This window comes from Eublepharis macularius, chromosome 5 (assembly GCF_028583425.1).
Source record: "Eublepharis macularius isolate TG4126 chromosome 5, MPM_Emac_v1.0, whole genome shotgun sequence".
In the NCBI taxonomy this organism is placed as follows: domain Eukaryota; kingdom Metazoa; phylum Chordata; class Lepidosauria; order Squamata; family Eublepharidae; genus Eublepharis; species Eublepharis macularius.
The window spans coordinates 138,256,196-138,269,444 of NC_072794.1; the positions used below are offsets into that span (position 1 = coordinate 138,256,196).

The 13,249-nt window shown below is 48.5% G+C and overlaps 1 protein-coding gene across 1 annotated transcript in view; it reads right to left on the bottom strand.

The window, feature by feature from the left end:
- PTPRT (protein tyrosine phosphatase receptor type T) overlaps nucleotides 1-13,249 on the bottom strand; it is a 560,054-nt gene that overhangs the window by 62,142 nt on the left and 484,663 nt on the right. The gene's annotated exons all lie outside the window — the stretch shown is intronic.

Below are 13,249 nucleotides of genomic sequence, written 5' to 3' on the forward strand. Positions count from 1 at the left end.
ATGTGTAGCTTGGCCCTCAGAGAGCTGTGACAGACCCAAGGTCACCCAGCTGGCTTCAAGGAGAGGAGTGGGGAATCAAATCCAGTTCTCCAGATTAGAGTCTTACTGCTCTAGTCTTAACTACTATACCAAACAAAAACGTTGTTAATTAAAACCCAGCATTAAAAAAGCCCCTGCCCAGCATAAAAAAACATAGTTGAGTTCACAGACAATAGTCAGTTTCCAGGCTAAAATAGTATTAAAAATGCAATAATAAATTATCATTATAAAAACAAAAATCAATTCAAACAAGTCCAGGGACCTAAAAACAGCATAAAGTTATCCATAAAACAGACCTTATACCAGAAGCAGATCATAAAACAGCTGAAATTAATTAAAAGCCTGGGTTAAAAGATATGTTTTGGCCTGGCACCTAAATGACAGTAAAATATGTGCCAGGAATGAGAGAGGGTGTTTCAACTTTAAGGTGCCACCACAGAAATTGCCATGTCTCTAATTACAACCTACCTCATTTCTGAAGTGGAGTGGGGTCACAGAGGGTTGAAATACAGATCTTAACTGATAGGCTGGACCTTAACTAAACCATGTATTTGGGTTATGTCTGAATTAAGCTTATGTTGTATCAAGGCAGCAGGGTGCACCATACATTTATCATAAAAAACAAGTTACATATAAATTCTCTCATGAGGTTACTGCCCCAAGTGTCACATAGCAGAAAGCAATTGTGTGAATTAGCCATATGTTATGTTCTTCTGAGTGAGAAAATAAATCTTAAAGACTGAAGCTTGTTTATATTTGTGTTCATTTTGCTTTCTGAGAGTAAATGGCATATTCCTGGTATTTAATTTTGTTGCCAAGCATCTGACGTTTAAAAATACCAAAACGTGTTTTGAACATTTACGTGTTTTCTGTCTCCCATGGGAGATTTATTCTGCTAAAAAGTGTGGATGGCATGAAAAGGCCCTCTCAGCTTATACACACAGCAAGGCTAAGAAATATTAATGATTATGGCTCACCCTTCAGGAGGTAATGAGGCCTTTTATTTTATTCGTATTTTCAGTAGGCCATGCTTGGTTAAAGCTAACACTATAACTTATTGTATAAATTACATTTTCCATATGTTTGGAAGGAAGACACATAAATTTCATTGTGATACAATGGGTTTATGTATTAATAATAATTAATAACCAATAGTGAAACACTGTGGGAAGAGAGCGGAATGAGAAAATGAAAATCACCCTCACTCAGACAGTATTATAATGAAGCTAACTGCTGAATGCTTCTTGTTAAGCTATTATCATCAAGCCTTCCCAAGTACAGACTTTTGTCCCATTAGATCTGCCAGTTTCCTCCTGCTATCATCAGCCATACACAGAATCCAGCTACTCTGCACAATTCCTAAGCAACTTACATGTAAATTAGTACACTGATTCATTAATATTCGTTTACCTCCTGTTTTGTTCTCATGGGAATCAAAATGTAAGGCACAGAAAGTATCAGATAAAATGGGACTCTGTTGGGTGCAGGCAACTTTTTTTCACCCAAGTGCTAAAAAAATGCAGCACCTAGCCGTGGAGATGTTGGTGTGCCAGTAGGAAAAATGGGGGTGGATTGTACTTGGATGGATGTGCTTAGAGCAAGCCAAGCATCACTGATGCTGCCAGCGTGTCAGGGAATTGCACAGGAATCTGCTGGTGGCTGTGGAAGTCTGGGAAGAGATGATGGGCAGAAGCCATATCTGTTGCCTTCTCCTGCACAGTTGACCCCAGCACTATTATCAGTGCCTTGGATGATTGGGTGTCTGGTGTATTGCTAATAGCATATACTGTATACTGGGGGTTGAATATACCTGCTGTCTGTGATAAGCATACTTTGTCCCAGAAGGATCCACTGGGGCTGCAGATTCTAAGCTAGTCCCCTTCTACATAAGTGTATGTGACCAAATTCTATTGAAACCAGTGAAATGAGCAGGGTTTTTTTTCAGCCGGAACGAGGTGGAACGGAGTTCCGGCACCTCTTGAAAATGGTCACATGGCCGGTGGCCCCGCCCCCTGATCTCCAGACGGAGGGGAGTTTAGATTGCCCTCCGTGCCGCTCAGCGGCACAGAAGGCAATCTAAACTCCCCTCCGTCTGGAGATCAGGGGGCGGGGCCACCGGCTATGTGACCATTTTCGCCGATGACGATTTAAACTTTAAAACACTCCTCCCTTGTTCCAGCTGACCCAAAGTGATGTCATTGTGTGGTCCTGAGTTCCACCACTGAGTTCCATCACCTCTTTTCCCAGAAAAAAAGCCCTGGAAATGAGCAAGTCAAAACTCAAATCAGTTAGTTTTCAGTGGGGTTTAGTTATAACTGGATCTGGACTTCTATGAAATAGTTATGGCCATAAGAATGGTCTAAATACATGATGCAGATCTACTGTTGCAGCAAAGCAGGTGTTCTCCAATAGGCTACTTAAATGGGTTGTCCAGCAGTCATACACAGACTACTCTGAGCTGCTTTGCAGAAAAGAGGGGTAGAAGGATCATGAAAAACAATCAATACAGAATAACCTGCAGCTTGTGATCCTAATCATGCAAAGGGATGAAACTAAGGTAACCCCCCCCCCCACTTCCACCCTCCACCCCATTACCACTCACCTGGCCGGCGGGAAGGAAAGGCATGGGAACTGGCCTCCTGGGTATGCTCCCAGAATGGCATGACAATGTCACTTCCTAGGAGCACTCTTGTGCTTCACAGCAGGCTGATTTGGGCCCCAAATCGACCTGCTACAAGGCGTGTGCGTGCTCCTGCACCTGTGCAATGATGTGACCTGGAAATGATGTTGCCGGAAGTGTTGTCACCAGAAATTACATCATCACACGGGAGCATGCATGCGTTTCCCACAGAGAATGCGGTACTCCCGGCTGCCACACAGTGGCTTGAGCTGGGGACCGTACTTTGCCACTTCGGAAGGAGAAGCAGGCAGAGACATCTCCCAGGCATATGGGGATATAGCTGGGGGGGCGGAGACAAAGCCTTCAGAAGACGGCTCCGCCCTCCCTGCTGGCAGTTGCTCTGCGTGCTCGGCCTGAGCAGAGCACATCTCAAGCTCTCTCAGCCGAGCTCCTCTGAGGCTGGTTTTACTAAAGGCCCTCAGGGCTAGGCAGCAGTAGCTGCCTTGGAGAGCTGTGAATTTCTCATGCTTGCTACCTTCAGACTTCAAGAGGAGAGCCAGGGCCCAGCGCCAGGCTCACTGGTTTGGCAGAGTCTTTTTTCTTATTTACATTTGGGGCCTGTTGTCTATCAGTCAGGAGGGCTAAAGCAGGGTGAGGCCCAGCCCTTGCAGGCCTCTGGCCTACCTAGGCTCCTCTCCCCTCAACACTGTTTTACTTTGTTGGGAGAGAGTACTGCAGCAGCAGCAGCAGCAGCAATAGATAGGCTTTGCTGTAGGCCAGAAGGGTGAGTTGCAGCCCTCTGAGGGATAGATTAATTCATACTTTATTACTACTGGCCTAGCAGGGTGGATGCTGGTAGCCCCCCCCCTTCCTCCCATCTAGGCTTTTCCCTCCCTTGCCATTTACACTTACTTGGGAGGGAGTAATTCTAGCAGCAATAGCTTGGCCTAAGGCCTTCAGGCAGCAGTGGCCATTTTGCAGTTTATTCAGTTGGGTTCAGCCATTTTGTGAGTGGCACCCAGTGACCTTAGTTTCCTGGCAGTGCAGCCATGTTGTGAAGGCATCTACAACATGCACAGCTCCAAGAGCGGCCATTTTGAGTGTGCCATTTGTGTGGCCTGATTTGCCTCCTACTTACTGGCATTAGCAGTCATTTTGGTGGGGCTTGTGCAGCTACCTGCAGACTCATTCTTTGAGGATGATGATGAGGCCAAAGGAATGAAGAAAATATTGGGTTATCACTGTCTATCAGTCAGGAGGGCTGAAGCAGGCTTAGGCCCAGCCCCCGCAGGCCTCCATCCTGCCTAGACTTCCCCCACCCCATTGTTCTACTTTGTCTGGAGACAGTACTTACAGCAACAGCAGAGAAGGCTTGTCTGAGGCTAGTGGGGGCGGGGGAGGAGGCTTGCAGTCATCTGAATAGTGAATTGCCTCACATATTATTTCTGCCATCTTAGCAAGGTTCTACAATCCCAGGGTCGTGGCTAGTTAAACCACCTGCTGCCCCACCTTCCCCTGCTCAATTTTGCAGCCTTTGTAGGCATAAAGGGTTGTTTTTAGGTTTTGTCATTCATGTCACTCATGCCACCTAAAGGCATGCTGTGTTGTTGCATCTGCAGAGCTGTCATGCAGAGCACAGTAGTCTAAGATGTGGTCTGATCTTTCTACCAGATTCGCACAATTGACAGCCAGTAGTGGATCTGGCCTAGGCTGCTGTAATCCAGTCATGCAGAGGAGACAGTGGATCTGATTGACAAGATTACTGTAAGTGATGGGCAGCAGCTGAGATGCGCTAGTCTGCCATAAGCCGGTCCTGGGACTGTTGCAGTGGATTGATGAAGTCAAGTCTATCTGGCAGAAGGGGATTGTCCAGCGCCCTCGGTGGCAACCAGTCTGGCACACAGCCTCTTGTGAGATGATGGGGGAAGATGACATTGATATGGCTGAAGGAGATTTATAGTTGGAACTTGTGCTGGTAACAGTAGAGTGCAACCGCCAGTTAAGGAGATAATGGGGGCATTTGTTATGTTTTGCATGGGAAGTGTATCCCAGACCATAGGGTGTGGGACTGCCGTGCGAATGTGCTGTTAGGTACCGAGTTTGTGGAGTAAACTGGGCTGGTATCTGTAGCAGGGAGCCTGTGGGCAACGAGGGTGGGCCCATGGGCCCTGGCTGGGGTATGTCTTGCCATGCAGCCTTGCTGATCAGGCCTGGTCCCCTCACCCCTGGCACGTTATGCCCAGTTACACTTTTTAAACTCTCTCAGTGGGCAGTGTGTGTCCTGGAGGGCAGTATATGAATCAACTGTTAATTTTGTGACATTATTAACATGTTTAGGCTATACATGCCAGGGTTTCCTACCCATTGGTGAGGCATCTGAGCCTATGTGGTCAGAAGCTCAAGTGCTGTCCTCTCATGGGACAGAAGCACGATCCCCAAAAGGCCTGTTTGGCATAGGAACCTCCCAGGGCAGTCTTGCCCTACACGCACACAGTCTTGACTGGCCATGAGGTCTGGGTGGGTACAGCGGTTGGTAAGGCCTCTGGCAGCTCTGGGTTGGCATTTTGCCTCCTCCTAGCCCCGCCTGGGGCTCTTTGCTGTGGGGTTTTCATTCAGGGGCCAATCTAATACAGCCTGGGCTCTTCCAACTGGGCACCCTGCCTCTGGTTTTGCCTTGATCTGAATCAGATCTTTTCCTCAATGAGCAAGTAACACCCGGCTTTCATACATCTCTGTTTCCATTGTCTGCTCAGTTTTCCTATGGCTAATCCCTTATGGAGTGGTCAGGGGTTGCCTTTCTGGCGCATGGCGTGAAGTTGGCAGGTCTCAGTGACAACTGGGTCAAACCCAAAGGGTGGTCATGAAGGCCATGGGGCCCAGGGGGGCTGGGGCCATGTCCCCCTTGGGTAGCAAAGGGAGACCCTGCAACAGGGTGTGGCCACTTCCCTGACATGTAGGACACTCCCTCACCACCCCTGGCTGGTGTTTCAGAGATAGTGATACCCCACATGGCCTGGCAGCTCTCTCTCAGTACCCAGTTTGTATGGGGCAGCCTCTAGGGCCACAGCCATGGACCTCAGGCTGTTATTCAGCAGGTTGTCTGGTGCCAGCCAACAGTGATTGTTCAGAGTTAGGCTGAGGCTGGTGTTGTAGAATGTCTTATCATGTCTTTTTTGGTGGGTGTGGTGTATTGCCACAGGAGGGTGAAGTCCCTCATCTGCTGGCCCAGCATGGGGTTGTTCGGGCAGTCATTCGAGCCTAGAGGATGCCAGTTGGGAATTAGCTTGGTTTTGTTAATGGCAGTTATCAAGTCACGGGACCAACTAGAACTGTGTTGGCCAGGCTGCTGCCACTGTGGTGAGATAACTGCTCCCCTCTGCATATCTAGTCATGCACCTGAGGAGGTGTAGGCTACGGCAGATGATGGCCTGGCCCCTCTTTCTTTACTGGATCCCACAGACTTGCAGTGCCCGGACAAGTAGTGGTCTGTTGGCTCGAGGGGAGGTGTGGTCCTCCACCTTACTCCTGGTCATTCACTTGGTGGATGATAACTTTCATTCACAGGGTGTGCTGTTTTCCTTACAGGTATACAGATTTGCAGCGCCCAGACAAGGAGTGGCCTGATGGCTCGAGGGGAGGTGTGGTCCTCCACCTCACGTCAATGTCAGTCACTTAGTGAGTGATGACCGTGTCTCACAGGGCTTACCATTTTCCTTACAGGCTCACAGGGTTGCAGCACCCAAGCAAGGAGTGGCACGAGGGGAGGTGCGGTCCTCTGCCGCACATCCTGGTCATTCACCTGGTGGGTGATGACCGTGGCTCACAGGGCATACAGTTTTCCTTACAGGCCCACAGACTTGCAGCGCCCAGGCAAGGAGTGGCCTAATGGCTCGAGGGGAGGTGTGGTCCTCTGCCTCACGTCCAGGTCAGTCACCTGGTGAGTGATGACCATGGCTCACAGGGCATACCGTTTTCCTTACAGGCTCACAGACTTGCAGCGCCCAGGCAAGGAGTGGCCTAATGGCTCGAGGAGAGGTGTGGTCCTCTGCCTCACGTCCAGGTCAGTCACCTGGTGAGTGATGACCATGGCTCACAGGGCATACCGTTTTCCTTACAGGCTCACAGACTTGCAGCGCCCAGGCAAGGAGTGGCCTAATGGCTCGAGGGGAGGTGTGGTCCTCTGCCTCACGTCCAGGTCAGTCACCTGGTGAGTGATGACCGTGGCTCACAGGGCATACCGTTTTCCTTACAGGCTCACAGACTTGCAGCGCCCAGGCAAGGAGTGGCCTAATGGCTCGAGGAGAGGTGTGGTCCTCTGCCTCACGTCCAGGTCAGTCACCTGGTGAGTGATGACCGTGGCTCACAGGGCATACCGTTTTCCTTACAGGCTCACAGACTTGCAGCGCCCAGGCAAGGAGTGGCCTAATGGCTCAAGGAGAGGTGTGGTCCTCTGCCTCACGTCCAGGTCAGTCACCTGGTGAGTGATGACCGTGGCTCACAGGGCATACCGTTTTCCTTACAGGCTCACAGACTTGCAGCGCCCAGGCAAGGAGTGGCCTAATGGCTCGAGGAGGGGTGTGGTCCTCTGCCTCACGTCCAGGTCAGTCACCTGGTGAGTGATGACCGTGGCTCACAGGGCATACCGTTTTCCTTACAGGCTCACAGACTTGCAGCGCCCAGGCAAGGAGTGGCCTGATGGTTCAAGGGGAGGTCGGCCTCCGCCTCACGTACCGGTCATTCACCCTGGGTAATGACCTTGGCTCACAGGGCATGGCCCTTTCCTTTCAGGCTCACATGGACTTGCAACGCACAGGCAAGTAGTGGTCTGATGGTTTGAGGGGAGGTCGGCCTCCGCCTCATTTTAGTCATTTACTGCATGGTGGTGATCTGACTGGGCAGTATGCTCCCCTTTTGTTACAGGCTTGTGTGGGCAAGTGGGGGCCTGGCGGATTGATGTTTGGTCTGCAGTGCTCCCACAGCGGGGAAGGGTCTGTGCATTTATTTGCCATGCCTCCACATAAGGCTGAATTTGCCAACCTCTACAGAGGTGTGGGGGTTCACTAGTCAAATTACTTCATCTTAGGATAAGGGCTGGATTTCCCAACCTCTACAGAGGTGACAGGGTTCACTGGCAATGACATCATCATAAACCAGCGGCAAGGGCTCCGGTGGACACTAGGCCACCTGTGGGGCGCTTGGGCCTAAGCAGAGGCTTGGCCCCAGCGGTGGCAGGAGAGAGTTTGGGGATAGGGAGCGGGCCGGTGAGCACCCCTTGGCAATTCCCCATTGGTGGGGAAATGGGGTCTACCAGGAGCGGATGGTATGCTTGTGACGGCTACCACCACCTGGAGACTGCCTGCAGTGAACCCCATGTGTAAGTCCTTCCCTCATGCTGTACGGCTGAGGCTTTAGGAGCTTGAAGGGGGGAACCATTTTGCCTGGCTGGCCGGGGAAAAGCCATTGCATGGATGGCTCCTACCCGGGGCTGTGGGGCTCGCCCAGACAGGTCAAGGCGGTGGTCCAGGGGTGACCCCGTGGCTTGACCTGTACCGCTAGTTTGCCCTTGCCGTATTTAATGGTTGATGTTATATTAATAAAGTGGCCCTTTAGTTCCAACTCCTGTGTCTGCCTCTTCATTCCGACTGGGGTGGCAATGCGGTACTCCCGGCTGCCACACAGTGGCTTGAGCTGGGGACCGTACTTTGCCACTTCGGAAGGAGAAGCAGGCAGAGACATCTCCCAGGCATATGGGGATATAGCTGGGGGGGCGGAGACAAAGCCTTCAGAAGACAGCTCCGCCCTCCCTGCTGGCAGTTGCTCTGCGTGCTCGGCCCACCCACCTCACCCTGTAGTAGTGCAGGATTAGCCGGCTGCTGTTCCCAGAGCCAGGTAGGAATTTTTTCTCCTCTCCCCATATTGGCAAGGTGGGAGAGGTGGTTTTTCGCCTACCTTGCACTGCAGGCAGAGGTTTGAGGTAATTGGCAGTGGTGGTGCATCGTTGTAAGTCACTGGCAGGAGAGAGTTTGGGGATAGGGAGCGGGCCGGTGAGCACCCCTTGGCAATTCCCCATTGGTGGGGAAATGGGGTCTACCAGGAGCGGATGGTATGCTTGTGACGGCTACCACCACCTGGAGACTGCCTGCAGTGAACCCCATGTGTAAGTCCTTCCCTCATGCTGTACGGCTGAGGCTTTAGGAGCTTGAAGGGGGGAACCATTTTGCCTGGCTGGCCGGGGAAAAGCCATTGCATGGATGGCTCCTACCCGGGGCTGTGGGGCTCGCCCAGACAGGTCAAGGCGGTGGTCCAGGGGTGACCCCGTGGCTTGACCTGTACCGCTAGTTTGCCCTTGCCGTATTTAATGGTTGATGTTATATTAATAAAGTGGCCCTTTAGTTCTAACTCCTGTGTCTGCCTCTTCATTCCGACTGGGGTGGCAAGGTGAGTGTTGGGTATCCAATCTCTCGCTGGGAGTATAAGGGGACCTGGTAAGCCTAGTTGAAACATACAAAAGAATGAGGTAGAGAATGCTGAGATGACAGAATAGACAGTACCACTTCAGACTGCAAATGGTGGATTCTAACTTCAAATAAAAAACCCATACAAATGCATATGAGCACAGCAGGGGAAAAGATTCTATCCCTTCTCTTGCTGTGCTGGTCTTCTACTTGCAAGGAAACTGTAATACAGGGGAACATTCCAAAGTCTGGTCTTCCACCTGCAGTCAGAAGCAGCACAGGTTCTGAAGCATTCTAGCACCTCTTTCTTCCCTTTCTTCTGCATTTGTGCACCAGACTTTCCCTGGAAAGAAAGTTCCATTAAAATCAAATGGTCTTGTTTCTAAAGGAAGAAATAGGGCTGTGTAAGTATCACTGAAAGAAGCTCTAAAAAATTCCAGCATGGATATTGTGATGTGAACCTAAATACCATCCTTGAACCTTTACTATCAACTCAGTTACACTGTTGGTACAGTCCTCCACTTTCAAGGATTATCTTTTATTTACTCTATGCTTCATTGCCACATCATCTGTTATTTAATTACATACATTTTTTCTTAGAAACTCTGTTGATTTGCTAACTCAATTTAATAGTTCTTTGAGAAAAATAATCTTTATCCCACTATTTATCTTACAGACATTCATATCCACCATTTCCTTTTCAGCAGTTTCTTATCTACACCCCTTCATTTTTGCCATTATCATTCCCAGCATCCTCTAGGTTTGAACTTTCACTATATTTTACATCTAACAGATACCGTTTGCATAGACGTGATTACATTTTACCTTTCGTTATTCAAATATATATCCTCTCTCTTTTGTGTAATTCTTGCAGGATTACATCTATATTTTTAGCTACAGGACAAGCATCTACCTTTCCTGAGCAACCAATCACCTTTGTGAATATTTTCTTGATGTTTCACTTCCCTTTCATCTTGTTTGATGTACTTTTCCTTCGTTCTTTTCCACACACCTCACTAAAAGAGAATGTTCCCTTCTCTGCAATCATACTTAATAAATAAATGGTTACCCTTCCTTGATGATCTTATTCAACTTTTCTCATTCATCCCGGGTTCTGTTTATTCTAAACCATATAAGAACTACCAGAGCAGCTTTATGGGGCCTTGCATCATCAAAGGTTGAGCTCTGCCTCAGTGATGGGATGAGTGACATGTGCACTCAGAACTTTATTTTCATTATCATCATTTCAGGCATTCAAATAAAAAAAACTTTTTGATCAACTAAACAGGCACCACAGTTAATCCAGCAGATTTTTTACAAGTGTATTAATTATTTGCTTACAATAAACGTATCTGAGAAACATTCCCCTTCACTCTGTAAGGAATGCCTAGGGTAGCCAGCCTCCAGATAGTGGCTGGAGATTTCCCAGAATTACAACTGGTCTCCAGGCCACAGAGATCAGTTCACCTGGAGAAAATGGCTACTTTGGGGGGTGGACTCTATGGAATTATGTCACACCAAGGTCCTTTCCTTCCCCAAACCTCACTTTCTCCAGGTTTCTCCCCCCAGATCTCCAGGAATGTCCACACTTGGAGCTGGCAACCCTAGGAATGCTTCTTCTAAAGAGATTTTCTCTTTGACATGCACATCCATCACAAAAATGAATCCCCCCTTAAAAAAAAGGGTGTTTGTACATGGACAAACATGAAGATTTACAATTATTGGACTATGATTATTTTAATCAACTGGCAACCCTGATTACTAAGTACTACAAGTACGGGTCCGGCAATCTTCTGGGGGCATCTCATTTCCCCCTCCCCCACCATTTTCTCTTTCCCTTCCCTAAAGTCCCCATAGCCTCTCCCCTTTCCTGCTTCCTTTTCTCTTTCCCACTCACCAGGCAAACTATCATTATGATCTGCCCCCACACCATCTTCAGTTTTCCCTCCTTCCATCCCCTTGGCATAGGCTCTTAACAAACCTCACCTTTGCTGGCCAGAACCTTGAAGGCCAGTGGGAGAAAATGGTGGTAAGTTAGAGCTCATGTGTTGGCATCATGCTGGTGAGCAACTTTACTTTTGGCAAAAAACAGGAGGGACCTCACAGAATGCTCTAGGATTTGCTTTTTGCTGGAAGTGATGAGTGACACTGGCAAACCAGTCCTTGCCCCCAGCATGTTCTCAGGGTTGCCAGCTGGCTACTGGGCCAGACCAGTTGCATGTGGGCAATCTGAGAGGCCTTGCAGGGGTTACCTCACTTTTCTCTGTATCCCACTCCACACACTCTTTCCTCTTTGCCTCATCCTGCAACCCCCACCCCACACTCACCTTTCTCTGATTTCTTCCCTCCTTCCCACCAACTGGTTACTTTTTATCTGCCCCTCATCTTCAGCTATATTTATTATTATTATTTTCATTTTTTATCTCACCTTTCTCCAAAATGGAAATCCAAAGCAACTTGCATCATTCTTTTCTCTTTTTCATCCTCACAACAACAACCCAATGAAATGTTTTTGCTTACAGTAACCTTTTGCTTACAGTAACCTTGGGTCAGTCACTTAGAATGTGTGACTGACCCAAGGTCTCCCAGGGAGCTTTCGTGGAGCAATGGGGATTCAAATCTGGGTCTCTCAGATCCCAGTATGAAATTCTTAATCACTGCACCACAATGGCTTTTGTGGTGTGAGTGTAACCAGTGGTTTCTGCTAGGCTTGGACCTGAGGAGTGTCAAAGGCTGAAACATATCTGGAAAAGGCCCTGCCAGCCCCTCCCCCTGTCATTTTCTGACAGACACCAAGGCTTGGAAGCTGGCAATGCTGTTGTGATTGCCCAGCAAACCCTACAATGCCCTCTGAGATCTCCTTTCTTAAAGACAGAGACACTACTTCTATTATTTTGGTGGGGTTAACTCCTAATGCATTTTCCCCTAAGCTTTGAGTTTTTTTCTGCAAACCTGAGGCTTTTCTGGGATTTGTAGAAAGATCTGTCTTGTCTGTTCATGGCCACCATCATTGGATTTAAGTATCCATAAAGGGGGCCACGTTGAGAATCAGATATATTGACAAGCAGGGACACTGCAAGGGCCTTAGGGGGGAGGGTCACGTTATTTTCCCCTGTATGCTCTTTCCTATACTATGCCCTCCTTTTTCATCCCGGCAGCACCCCATTTCCTGTCTCAATTCCCAGCTTCATTCTCTACCTAGCACTCACCTCTCTTTTATCTGCCTCCCTAACCTTCAGCTTTATTTATTCATTTATTACATTTACACCCCATCTTTTTCCCCAATGGGGATCCAAAGCAGACCACATCCTCTTCCTCTGCTCCATTTTATCCTTACACTAGCCCTGTAAGGTAGATTAGGCTGAGAGAGTGTGATTGGCCCAAGGTCATCCATCAAGCTTCCATGACCAAGCAGGTTTTCAAACCTGGGCCTCCAAGATCCTAGTCCAACACCCTAGTCACTAGACCACATTAGCTCTTAGCTTTCATTCCTTTTCTCCCCCTTGCAGCCTCTCAGTGAGAAAAACTGGCCAAATTGCAAAATTTGTGTGGTAGCAAGTTACTCACATGAGTTGTGTGGTGGCCACTGCTGAGGCCAGCCACATCATGCAAGTTGTGCAGAGGCTGCCCCTGGGCCCATGCAACGTGAGCATTATCAAGTTGTAGCCACTGCTACACCTGGGTGAGTTACCTGGGTGAGTAGCAAGCAGCTCATTGCTTACTACTGGACTTGACTCTGATGAGTCTTCCTTCCACAATAGGAAAGAGGGGAGTAGAGACTGGGAGACCAAAATAGCCCTACCCTCTCCCCTTTACTGATTGAAACTGGTTTGAAGGTTGGCAATATTGTTGCGGTTTCTTAGCAACCCCCACAATGGCCACTGAGATCTCCTTAAAGGTACAGGTGCTGCATGTATTACTTTGTGGGTGTTTCAACCCCTCTCTTTTCTTTTTAAGATTTCAGATTTTTTTGAAAACCTGGGGCTTTTCTTTTGTTTGTAGAAAGATCTGTCTTGTCTGTTCATGACTCCAATCAATGGATTCAGTACCTGCAGAAGGTGCCACATTGAAAATTAAATATATTGATTATAACTTTCACCATCAAGTTATGCCCGTAAAATGTATCATCTGAATC